The 13,218-nt window shown below is 41.4% G+C and overlaps 1 protein-coding gene across 1 annotated transcript in view; it reads right to left on the reverse strand.

The window, feature by feature from the left end:
* The window catches only part of LOC124799311 (Down syndrome cell adhesion molecule-like protein Dscam2), a 250,854-nt gene that overhangs the window by 227,028 nt on the left and 10,608 nt on the right, over window positions 1-13,218 (reverse strand). The gene's annotated exons all lie outside the window — the stretch shown is intronic.

Raw genomic sequence — 13,218 nt, forward strand, 5'->3', positions numbered from 1 at the left:
GGACAAGGTTTGTATGGAATAAAGTTTTTGAAAAATCCATCAGAAAAGTCAGAAATTAAAATTAATTGTGAAAGATCACCACTTAACAACTCAACCGATATGGCTGATTTTCCCATTGTGTTCGTAATTGTGAATGGTAATGGTACATTTGGTAAAGAAAATTACAAAAAAAAATTGTACTCACTTTGACAGTTCTGCTGTGACAAGTTTTCACAACGAAAAATCGCTTTGAAAGTGATGTGTGTAATATATAAATCTATATGAGATATATAAAGTGGAAACGTCGTTATTGAAAATTTCTAAAAGTACTTGACCGATTTAGCACAAATTTTTACACGATACTCCAATGAACATTCAGAAGGACACAAAGTGTATAGTTTTATAATACATATAATGTATACATTTATATTTAATATATAAGGGGATGCATAGTTACCACAAATCTCGAAAAGTTCTTGATCGATTTACTCTACAATACAATACTCTAATGAACATTCGGACAGACATAGGCTATTTTTCAAATATATTATATACATAAATACATATGTAGTGTATAAAGGGGAAACGCTGTCACCAAAACTCACGAAAAGATCTTGACAGATTAACTTCAAATTTTTGCACAATACTCTACTGAACTTTCAGACGGTTATGGGCTTTGAGAGGGGGAGGGGGTGATTGACAGAGAGAGACAGGAGGAGGTTCAGTACAGAGACATGGGAGCAGGAGGAGATATACAGAGAGAGAGAGAGAGAGAGAGAGAGAGAGAGAGAGAGAGAGAGAGAGAGAGAGGATGGGCAGAGTGAAGGGGAGGGAGGCAAGAAATTTTGCGAAGCATTGCCGGGTTTGCTAGTTTAATTATTAATTGAAGGATTTCCCAGGCTGTTCATTTAGCAATAATGTCCACACTAATATCTGTGGCATATAGATGGCTATGATACCATTTTATTTCATGCAGCACCTGCTCCGTATCAAACTCGTAGTCACTTTCTATTAGATTCTCCAGTGCTAAGCATAATCGGAAGCTTCAAGTATAAATTCTGTTTTAACTATCTGGAAAATTTTTGTAATTTCCTTCATGGCCGTGTATCGTGACGATTCTTGTGTAAATCGGTATATGCATTCAAATATTGAGTGGCTAACTTTTCTTGAATCGATAATCCAACAGCATGGGCTAGTTCACCCAACATTGTTTTATTTGCGCTTCTTCCTCATATTTCAATGTTAATTATCACATCATTGCAATTTTTAGTCCCCAAAGTGAAAGCATTGTCTATGATGGTAATTGCTTCTGTCATTAAAAACTTAGTCAGCGTTTTTAATATGTTGAGTCCTTTATCCAAAGTCATTTTTGGAGACTGTAGATAAGTTGGACTAATTTTACTTCCTCCAGTATAATCACATATAGCTTATAGCTCGAATGAAGAAGCCTGCAGCAGATCTAGTATCAATGTTTGCTTCGGACAGATTTCGCATATCTTCCAGAGTAATCACAATTGTTTCCAAGGTTTCTTTCAGTCTTTAACTGAATTGTAATGAGCAAACCATTGAATATCAGACAATCATTTCACATTTTCTTGTTTTACAAGCAATCACCAGCAATATGCAGAAGGCGAGTAGAATGAATGTAACTGTTTTGGAACTGTAACTGCTCTACAGTTCCAAAATGGGTGACGTTAGGAGGGAAAAAAGGGGAATTCATGAACTGCAGAAAGACTGAACAGAGCTTTTGGATTGACTGCTCGAATTTTTCGTTGTACTCTTCAACGTACACCTGACGTTGACGCGGCATCATCATAACCTTGAGTGCTGTGCAACACAATTCCCAGCCCATTTCCTTCCAGCTGCTACTAAATATCCTTTGACATATCCTCTGCAGTCTTTTCCGGTATAAAAAACCTAAAGAAGAATTTTTGAACTTCCACATAGTTCTGCATCTACATTTATACTCTGCAAGCCACCCAACGGTGTGTGGCGGAGGGCACTTTACGTGTCACTGTCATTACCTACCTTTCCTGTTCCAGTCGCGTATGGTTCGCGGGAAGAACGACTGCCAGAAAGCCTCCATGCACGCTCGAATCTCTCTAATTTTACATTCGCGATCTCCTCGGGAGGTATAAGTAGGGGGAAGCAATATATTTGATACCTCATCCAGAAACACACCCTCTCGAAACCTGGCCAGCAAGCTACACCGCGATGCAGAGCGCCTCTCTTGCAGAGTCAGCCACTTGAGTTTGCTAAACATCTCCGTAACGCTATCACGCTTACTGAATAACCCTGTGACGAAACGCGCTGCTCTTCTTTGGATCTTCTCTATCTCCTCCGTCAACCCAACCTGGTACGAATCCCACACTGATAAGTTGTTTTCTATATGGACATATATAATTATCTAAGTTGTTTGATCAGTTCTGCTTTCATTGGGAGTGCTGCCAAAAATCATTCCATAATATTTAGCCCTTTTTATACCTGCAATATTTTTTCCTTAACATGTTTGCGTAATACAAAAAATTCGTTTTGTATCCATTTTGACAAATAAGAAGACACTCTCTTGGCCCACAAGCAGACTCTTCAATTTTTAAACAATACCCTGTCAGCTGACACAAAAGTTTTCTGGGTAGGGTACTGCGTCATAATGTAAAAAAAAAAAAAAAAGGCTACTGCTGCTGGAGAAAATTTACATTATGACACGGTACCCTTTCCAGAAAACTTTTATGTCGACTGACTCTGGCCGCGGAAGCCTACGCAATTATAGCGCCCTGTCAGTACTGGATCATATTTCGCCATCAACTACATCCTTTCTAAGAAACTTCCTCTGTTTTTGGATGAAACATCTTCAGGATGACATCAGAAAGCGAAGTTTTGCTGGGCTACAAATAATCTAATATTTAAAAGACAAAGTAAAATGTTTCTCCTTTCCCTCTTCTCACCATTAACGATCTTAGATTATTTTTGTCAATGGTTTCATTAAGTTTCTTGACCATAGAAAGTGTTGTTTCTAAATTTGAAAGATGCTTAGCTGATGATACATGCTTTGATATTTTTGGATTCAATTTCCACCGCTGACAGATGCCAGAAATAAATTTATGTTTGTTGGTGTCGCCTTCAGAGGCACATAATCAGGAGCAAATACAGTACGTTTTCTTTGTTAACTGTGAATATAACATCCATTTCCTTAAATACTTAGTCATTCAAGTATGGACAAAAACCACAATGAAGTTAAACGATGTAGCCCTTTAGTGTGTGCACCTGGTCTTTCTATAGATTCAAAAGGTCCCATATTGTTTTGATATACTTCACCACTCTTTTCAGTAATCACAGTTCTGATAGAGCTATGCTCTGGAACAGGTACTGGCCAATGTGCAACATCACTGAATGAAGAAGAATCGAAGTTGAATTCATCAGCAGTGTGTTATGAGTTAGTAATTTCCTCATCATTACTAACTGCATCATTATTTTTAGTGTCACTTACGGTGAAGTCTTCATTAAAATCACATCTTTTCACCTGTTTGTAGTCTCAACATCAATAATTATCTGTACGCCAGAGCCAGATTCAATAGTTTGGTTACTCTTTTGTTCGCCATCTTTATTTTCTCCAGAAGTGGAAAGGTATATGGATTAATATCCTACACGTGCATTGACAGTAATTTTTTTTCTCTTCGTGTAGCTTGTGGGCTCGTATTGGAGGGTATATAGCACCATGATCATAAATGCATGGTCACTTTCAAATGAATGTTGTGTGTAGCGTTTATATAGCGCCTGACAAAAAAGCCATTTTTCAGTGGATAAAAAGATTATTTGTATTTTATTACTTTATAAACCATTATTTGTTTGTTAAACAAAATGCTTCTATCATTTGTTACACATTTTGATATTCCAACAAAATTTTGTCTGCTGTAAAACTGTGTAAAGTGAGAATCTAATGTTTGCAAGGGATTATAGTACATTTTTAAGTATCCATGCACTTCTGATCCTGATAGAATGTACTAGAAAATTTCGAAATAATAATAACCTAATTAAAAATGTAGGTACCGGTATTCACTTTTTGGTTTCTCTGAGATACATGATAGTAACACGCCCAACAAAGATCAAAGAAAAAATCACATTAATTGCGCTGTATTTCTAATCGAGTTTTATTAAAGTGAAATGAAATGAAGACTAAACTGAATGGAGGCCTATTCTAGAGTGCCTGTGCACTCGGACTGTGTTTTTTCCTGTTCTGATCCCTCGAGAGTTTCAAATGGACGTCGAGGGGAACTGGAAGTCTTGCAGTCTCCTAACAAGTTACAATTTATAATGTAATTTCACGACTATAACGTTCAAATTTGTGCTCTCATTGCTGCTTTTAAATAGGTATGTTTTTTCCTTTACGAAAGAAATAATCAGATAATTTCACTGTTGTTCAGATCTGTTATTTATGTTTTGCCCCGAAGTCACCAGTTGGGTTTTATCTATGGTTAGTTCCGGCGTATAAAGTTTAGATGATTCTGGAGTTGATCTTGACATCTACATCTGATAGAAACCGTTGCTTAAATCACACGACTAATTCATCTAATTGTATTTTGATATTCATGAAATAAAGTTTATAATACTTTTGTATAAACTTCGAGAAAGTAGTTTTTAGAATATGATACCTTAGTTGAAAAACTGTCAAATCACTGCAAAGCTTATCTTCCCTCTCTTGATAATTCTTCACTATGGGGCAGAACAGCCACCAGGAGCACACTGCCTGTGCTGGTATGTGTCGATGTCACTTGTGGGAACATGACACATGTTTTCTTGGTTCGAGGTTAACACTAAGATGTACAGCTAAGACATGTTCACACAATGAAAACGGAAACAGCTTTTTAGTTTAACAGCAGAGCAATAGTAGTGTATCTGGCTGTTGTATAATTTCTATACTACCTGAAAATACATTAATATGGACAGTCTGCCATTTCACTACAGTATTTTCTAAACATTTTCTTGATGAAAGCTTTTGCAGTCACAGTAAATTGTTTAAAATAAGTCATCTTTTGCTTCTGGCTATAAAGGTATATGGTAATGTGCTATCTGTCCTGTCTATTTCGGTTATCACATTATTTTCAGCCCCCCCATGAACCATGGACCTTGCCGTTGGTGGGGAGGCTTGCGTGCCTCAGCGATACAGACAGCCGTACCGTAGGTGGAACCACAACAGAGGGGTATCTGTTGAGAGGCCAGACAAACATGTGGTTCCTGAAGAGGGGCAGCAGCCTTTTCAGTAGCTGCAAGGGCAACAGTCTGGATGATTGACTGATCTGGCCTTGTAACACTAACCAAAATAGCCTTGCTGTTCTGGTACTGCGAACGGCTGAAAGCAAGGGGAAACTACAGCCGTAATTTTTCCCAAGGGCATGCAGCTTTACTGTAAGATTAAATGATGATGCCGTCCTCTTAGGTAAAATATTCCGGAGGTAAAATAGTCCCCCATTCGGATCTCCAGGCGGGGACTACTCAAGAGGATGTCGTTATCAGGAGAAAGAAAACTGGCGTTCTACAGATCGGAGCGTGGAATGTCAGATCCCTTAATCGGGCAGGTAGGTTAGAAAATTTAAAAAGGGAAATGGATAGGTTAAAGTTGGATATAGTGGGAATTAGTGAAGTTTGGTGGTGGGAGGAACAAGACCCCTGGTCAGGTGACTACAGGGTTATAAACACAAAATCAAATAGGGGTAATGCAGGAGTAGGTTTAATAATGAACAGAAAAATAGGAATGCGGGTAAGCTACTACAAACAGCATAGTGAACGCATTATTGTGGCCAAGATAGATATGAAGCCCACGCCTACTACATTAGTACAAGTTTATAAGCCAACTAGCTCTGCAATGATGAAGAAATTGAAGAAACGTATGATGAAATAAAAGAAATTATTCAGATAGTGAAGGGTGACGAAAATTTAATAGTCATGGGTGATTGGAATTCGGTAGTAGGAAAAGGGAGAGAAAGAAACGTAGTAGGTGAATATGGATTGGGGCTAAGAAATGAAAGAGGAAGCCGCCTGGTAGAATTTTGCGCAGAGCATAACTTAATCATAGCTAAAACTTGGTTCAAGAATCATGAAAGAACGTTGTATACATGGAAGAATCCTGGAGATACTAGAAGGTAGCAGACAGATTATATAATGGTAAGACAGAGATTTAGGAACCAGGTTTTAAATTGTAAGACATTTCCAGGGACAGATGTGGACTCTGACCACAATCTATTGGTTATGAACTGTGTATTAAAACTGAAGAAACTGCAAAAAGGTGGGAATTTAAGGAGATGGGACCTGGATAAACATTCTAAACTAGAGGTTGTACAGAGTTTCAGGGAGTGCATAAGGGAACAATTGACAGGAATGGGGGAAAGAAATACACTAGAAGAAGAATGGGTAGCTCTGAGGGATGAAGTAGTGAAGGCAGCAGGGGATCAAGTAGGTAAAAAGACGAGAGCTAGTAGAAATCCTTGGGTAACAGAAGAAATACTGAATTTAATTGATGAAAGGAGAAAATATAAAATTGCAGTAAATAAAGCAGGCAAAAAGGAATACAAACGTTTCAAAAATGAGTTCGACAGGAAGTGCAAAATGGCTAAGCAGGGATGGCTAGAGGACAAATGTAAGGATTTAGAGGCTTATATCACTAGGGGTTAGATAGATACTGCCTACAGGAAAGTTAAAGAGACGTTTGGAGAAAAGAGAACCACTTGTATTAATATCAAGAGCTCAGATGGAAACCCAGTTCTAAGCAAAGAAGGGAAAGCAGAAAGGTGGAAGGAGTATATAGAGGGTCTATACAAGGGCGATGTACTTGATGGAAATATTATGGAAATGGAAGAGGATGTAGATGAAGATGAAATGGGAGATACGATACTGCGTGAAGAGTTTGACAGAGCACTGAAAGACCTGAGCCGAAACAAGGCCCCCAGAGTACACAACATTCCATTGGAACTACTAACGGCCTTGGGAGAGCCAGTACTGACATAACTCTACCATCTGGTGAGCAAGATGCATGAAACAGGCGAAATACCCTCAGACTTCAAGAAGAATATAATAATTCCAATTCCGGGTTCGATTACCGGCGGGGTCAGGGATTTTCTCTGCCTCGTGATGACTGGGTGTTGTGCGATGTCCTTAGGTTAGTTAGGTTTAAGTAGTTCTAAGTTCTAGGGGACTGTTGACCATAGATGTTAAGTCCCATAGTGCTCAGAGCCATTTGAACCATTTTTTAAATAATTCCAATCCCAAAGAAAGCAGTGTTGACAGATGTGAAAATTACTGAACTATCAGTTTAATAAGTCACAGCTGCAAAATACTAATGCGAATTCTTTACAGAAGAATGGAAAAACTAGTAGAAGCCGACCTTGGGGAAGATCAGTTTGGATTCCGTAGAAATGTTGTAACACGTGAGGCAATACTGACCGTACGACTCATCTTAGAAGCTAGATTAAGGAAGGGCAAATCCACGTTTCTAGCATTTGTAGACTTAGAGAAAGCATTTGACAATGTTAATTGGAAAACTCTCTTTCAAATTCTAAAGGTGGCAGGGGTAAAATACAGGGAGCGGAAGGCTATTTACAATTTGTACTGAAACCAGATGGCAGTTATAAGAATTGAGGGGTATAAAAGGGAAGCAGTGGTTGGGAAGGGAGTGAGACAGGGCTGTAGCCTATCCCCGATGTTATTCAATCTGTATATTGAGCAAGCAGTGAAGGAAACAAAAGAAAAATTTGGAGTAGGTATTAAAGAAGAAATAAAAACTTTGAGGTTCGCCGATGACATTGTAATTCTGTCAGAGACAGCAAAGGACTTAGAAGAGCAGTTGAACGTAATGGATAGGGTCTTGAAAGGAGGATATAAGACGAACATCAACAAAAGCAAAACGAGGATAATGGAATGTAGCCGAATTAAGTCGGGAGATGCTGAGGGAATTAGATTAGAAAATGAGACACTTAAAGTAGTAAAGGAGTTTTGCTATTTGGGGAGCAAAATAACTGATGATGGTCGAAGGAGAGAGGATATAAAATGTAGACTGGCAATGACAAGGAACGCGTTTCTGAAGAAGAGAAATTTGTTAAGACTGAATATAGATTTAAGTATCAGGAAGTCATTTCTGAAAGTATTTGTATGGAAGTGAAACATGGACGATAAATAGTTTGGACAAGAAGAGAATAGAAGCTTTCGAAATGTGGTGCTACAGAAGAATGCTGAAGATTAGATGGGTAGATCACATAATTAACGAGGAGGTATTGAATAGAACTAGATAGAAGAGGAGTTTGTGGCACAACTTGACAAGAAGAAGAGACCGGTTGGTAGGACATGTTCTGAGGCATCAAGGGATCACCAATTGGAGGGCAGCGTGGAGGGTAAAAATCGTAGAGGGAGACCAAGAGATGAATACACTAAGCAGATTCAGAAGGATGTAGGTTGCGGTAGGTACTGGGAGATGGAGAGGCTTGTACAGGATAGAGTAGCATTGAGAGCTGCATCAAACCAGTCTCAGGACTGAGGACCGCAACAACAACAAGATTATTTTCAGTTGAGTGCCTTGCATGCACTGAACATGCATGTTGCAGACGGCATTGCCTGATACCATAGTTTGCCGGGTTCAGCTCGACTCACGTGGGCCGAAAACTTTTGACTTCTGACGACTGAGGTGTACGGCGAGAATACTCGAGGGGGAAGCGTGCAGAAAAGATGGAATAGGTACCGTACTACCTATACTTGTCTTTTCAGATACCAGTTTTCAGTTTTGCTGCTTCCTGATATTTTGGAAAACGAAGAAATCTGCACGAGACTGTTTACAGAAGATGCTATTGTATGTAGAGAACTCGCATTAAAATTAAATTGAACCGAAACGCAGGAAAGCCAGCGGAGGGTGGGTGCTTGGTTAGGAAATGGCAGTGGACCCTTAGTGTAAATAAAATTAATTGTAACTTACTGTCCATTCATAAGTGGAAAGCTCCATTACTGTCCGATTAACACAATAATGAGAAAGCACTGCAAACAGTCATGTCTAGTACATACGAGAATCTCTTCAGAATGAGATTTTCACTCTGCAGTGGAGTGTGCGCTGATATGAAACTTCTTGGCATATTAAAACTGTGTGCCGGACCGAGGCTCGAACTCGGAACCTTTGTCTTTCGCGGGCAAGTGCTCTACCAAGTTCGATGTAGTTCGTTTCGTTTGGTCTGGGCGTACGTCACAAGACATTCGTTCAAGCTGATCGTTGATTCCTTGACTCAGTTTTTTTATTACAGAGAGCACGCAGCCCTCTGACCGAACACGCTGAGCTACCGTGCCGGCACCAACTGGGCTACCCAAGCACGACTCAGGCCCCCTCCTCACAGCTTTACTTCTGCCAGTACCTCGCCTCCTACCTTCCAAACTACTACATTTTGGAACACGAAAGGTAGGAGGCGAGGTACTGGCAGAAGTACAGCTGTGAGGACGGGGCGTGAGTCGTGCTTGGGTAGATCAGTTGGTAGAGCACATGCCCGCGAAAGGCAAAGGTCCCCAGTTCGAGTCTCGGTACGGCACACAGTTTTAATCTGCCAGGAAGTTTCGAGAATCTCTTCACTAGAAACACATGACGCGTATCTGTGAGAAATGTAGTCTGTAAATGAAACGGCGTCTTGGTGATCTTTCCACTGGCAAAAAGTTGCTGGTTATTCTCCCTTTAGGTCTCCAGAAGAATGCTGCCAATAGGGAGTGACAATGAAGAAAGGATTGAAATGCCAAGGAAACGGTAAAATTCTACATTTTGGAAGACGGAATGTCAGAAATCTGAATATGGTACGCAAGCTTGAAAATCTGAAAAGGGAAATACAAAGCCTCATGCACGTACTATGAAATGGAAAGAAAAATTAGTGATCAGATAAGCACTGGGTAATGACAGCAGCCAAAAGCAGTACGAGGGTCGCTCGAAAAGTAATGCAACACATTTTTTCTCGGCCAATTCGGTTGAAAAAAGCGGAATTTACTGTGGGACATCGGGGAATATTCCCGCCTCAGTCCATATACTGTAGTTTCATGGTGTTCCGACAGATTGCGGCGCTATACGTAGCCTTCAAAATGCAGTTTGTAATGGAGATGCGTGCCAACGGCCTTGCCGCAGTGGTAACACAGGTTCCCGTCAGATCACGAAAGTTAAGCACTGTCGGGCTGGGCTAGCACTTGGATGGGTGACCATCTGGTCTGCCGAACGCTATTGGCAAGCGGGGTGCACTCAGCCCTTGTGAGGCAAACTGGGGAGCTACTTGACTGTGAAGTAGCGCCTCCGGTCTCGTAAATTGGCATCCGGTCAGGAGAATGGTGTGCTAACCACATGCCCCTCCATATCCGCATCCAGTGACGCCTGTGGGCTGAGGATGACAGGGCGGCCGGTCGGTACCTTCCAAGGTCTGTTCAGACGGGGTTTAGTTTAGTTTTAACGGAGGTGCGTTCCAAGCAGAGAGGTGTCATATAGTTTCCATTGGCGAGCGGAAAACCAGATATATTCTAGACGCTTGCAATGGACAAAAGCATGGAGAATCGTTAGGTGAGGTGTCTGTCATCTTCACAACGAGGTTTCGCAAACCCGTCTGATCTCCCACGTGATGGCTGGCCAGACACAGCTGTGACTCCTGCAGTGTTGGAACATGCGGACACTCTTATTTGCGGTGATCAATGAATCACAATCCACACCTCGCTGCTCAACTGTACGTCTCTGCTGATAGTGCTGACACGCTCGTCCACCAGTTGGGTTACTCAAAAGGGTGTGCCTGCTGGGTTCCTCACCGCCTAACGGAAGACCACTAAGAGCAACGGAAGACCGTCTGTCCGTAATCGCGTACACTTTATGAGGCCGATCGTGACAACATTTTGTCTAACATCGTCACAGGCGATGAAACACAGGATCATAACTTCCAACCGGAAACAAAATGGCTATCCATGGAACGGCGCCACAACACCTCTTCTCCGAAGAAAAAGTTCAAGGCCATACCCTGAGCCGGTAAAGTCATGGTGACAGTCTTCTGGGGCTCTGAAGGGGTTATCCTGTTTGATGTTCTCCGTTATAGTGCAACGATCAACTCTGGCGCGTATTTTATTACCCTCAGGAAACTGAAGAAACGATCTCAGCGTGTTTGTCGCCACAAAAATGAAACAAATTTCTCCTTCTCCATGACAACGCAAGACCTCACACAAGCCTGTGCACCCTAGAGGAGCTCACAAAACTTCATTGGACTGTTCTTCCTCATCTGCCTTACAGCCTGGATCCCGTACCTTCTGACTTCCCTGTGTCTGGTCCCGTGAAGGATGCAATATGCAGGACGCAGAATGTGGATGATGAGGAGATTATTTATGCAGCAAGATGGTGGCTCTGACATCGACCAGTAGAGTGGTACCATGCGGGTATACAGGCCCTTCCAGTAAGGTGGTGTAAGGACGTCACCGTGAACGGAGATTATGTTGAAAAATAAGACGTTTTTGGTAAAAGAGTGGGGGATAATATGGTGGATTGGAACCTTGAATAAAACCAATCTGCTTTCAGAAAAAATGTGTTGCATTACTTACTGAACACCCCTCGTATAAAGGGAATAGGATTTTTTATGAATAGGCAGGAGAGGAAAAGAGCAAGTTACTGTAAACAGTTCAGTGGCAAGGAATATTCTCATCATAATCTACAGTAAACCAACAGCAATATCTCAGGTATAGATATCACCAGCAAAAGAGGAAGAGAGAGATAGCTCGGGCAATATGAAGGGAGATGAAAAGATAGTAATCATTGGGAAGGGAAGACAAAACTATGGGGTAATATGGGTTTCATTGTAGGAATGGGGGAGTATAAAGAATGTGTGCAAGAGAAGATACCAACTGCATTACATCATGGTGAGATAGAGATCCCAAAATCATAAAGATGGTGTAGTCTCAGATGACTTTTTAGAGATGGTGAGGTAGTGTTGAGAAATGAACGAACAGTGTAGGTATCTGTTCAAATGGTTCAAATGGCTCTGAGCACTATGGGACTTAACATCTATGGTCATCAGTCCCCTAGAACTTAGAACTACTTAAATCTAACTAACCTAAGGACATCACACAACACCCACCCATCACGAGGCAGAGAAAATCCCTGACCCCGCCGGGAATCTAACCCGGGAACCCGGGGGTATCTGTTCATGCACATCTATCGCGTGTACTAGACTGTCTGGTGGAGAAATAAAGTATTTATTGAAAATGTTGCATAACGTGTTGGTTCACTTGTCGTGAGGGGTTGATAAGGGGGGGGGGGGGGGGAGGGAAGGCAGAGGAAGGCCAACTCGGGACAGGAACATACCGCAACAGCAAAATTTTTACTTCAGTCTGCTTTAAAATCTTGGCAAAATGTGAAACAGCAACATAGTCCTGGTGTAACGGAAGTCTATGCGGTGAACGAAATGGGTTTCCTTATCGATCGTTTCTCAGACTAACATGCGGTTTAGGAGGTTTACTCTCCACCAATGCAATCAAAAAACCAACAAGCAAGCACTAAAGTGGCCGATGTACCACGATAATGGAGATACAAGGCAAGATGGCTTCTTGCCATTCGGAGGAGGAGAAGGAGATTAGTCTTTAATGTCCCGTCGACAATGAGGTCATTGAAGACGGAGCAGAAGGTCGGGCTAGGGAAATCAGCTGTACCCTTGTGAAGGAACCAGCCCAGAATTTGCCTTAAGCGATTTAGTGAAATCACAGAAAACCTAAATAAGGATGGCCGGACGCGGGTTTGAACGTTCGTCCTCCCGAATGCGAGTCCAGTGCGCTAACCACTGCCCTACCTCGCTCGTTGTTGCCATTCGCTCTCGCTACTATCTACAGATTCTAGAGAGGCTTGTCCGAACGGGAGATAAAGATAGTCTTTCTATTGATGTAAAAAGCAGTTTGTGAGCGAAGTTAGGGACAGCTGGGATTCGGCGCGCTCGGAATTTACCTCATTCCACACAAGAAGAGACATCGTAGATCATCCAGTTTTATCGCCATGGCGCGCATGAACAAAAAGTATAATCTGCAGGATGATCAAAGTTTCTGAAAGTTGTAACACTCAGAAACAGTTGCCAGAATGAATCCAAACATGGACTAAGTGCAAGAAAATAAATATATTGCACTGGTCATATTCCACGGACTCCGTCGAAAGTCGTCTCCAGTAAGTGGAAAGAAGACAGAGATATACACTTCATGTGCAGTGCAATGAAAAGAATTTACACTTTG

Source organism: Schistocerca piceifrons, chromosome 5 (genome assembly GCF_021461385.2).
Source record: "Schistocerca piceifrons isolate TAMUIC-IGC-003096 chromosome 5, iqSchPice1.1, whole genome shotgun sequence".
Classification (NCBI taxonomy): domain Eukaryota; kingdom Metazoa; phylum Arthropoda; class Insecta; order Orthoptera; family Acrididae; genus Schistocerca; species Schistocerca piceifrons.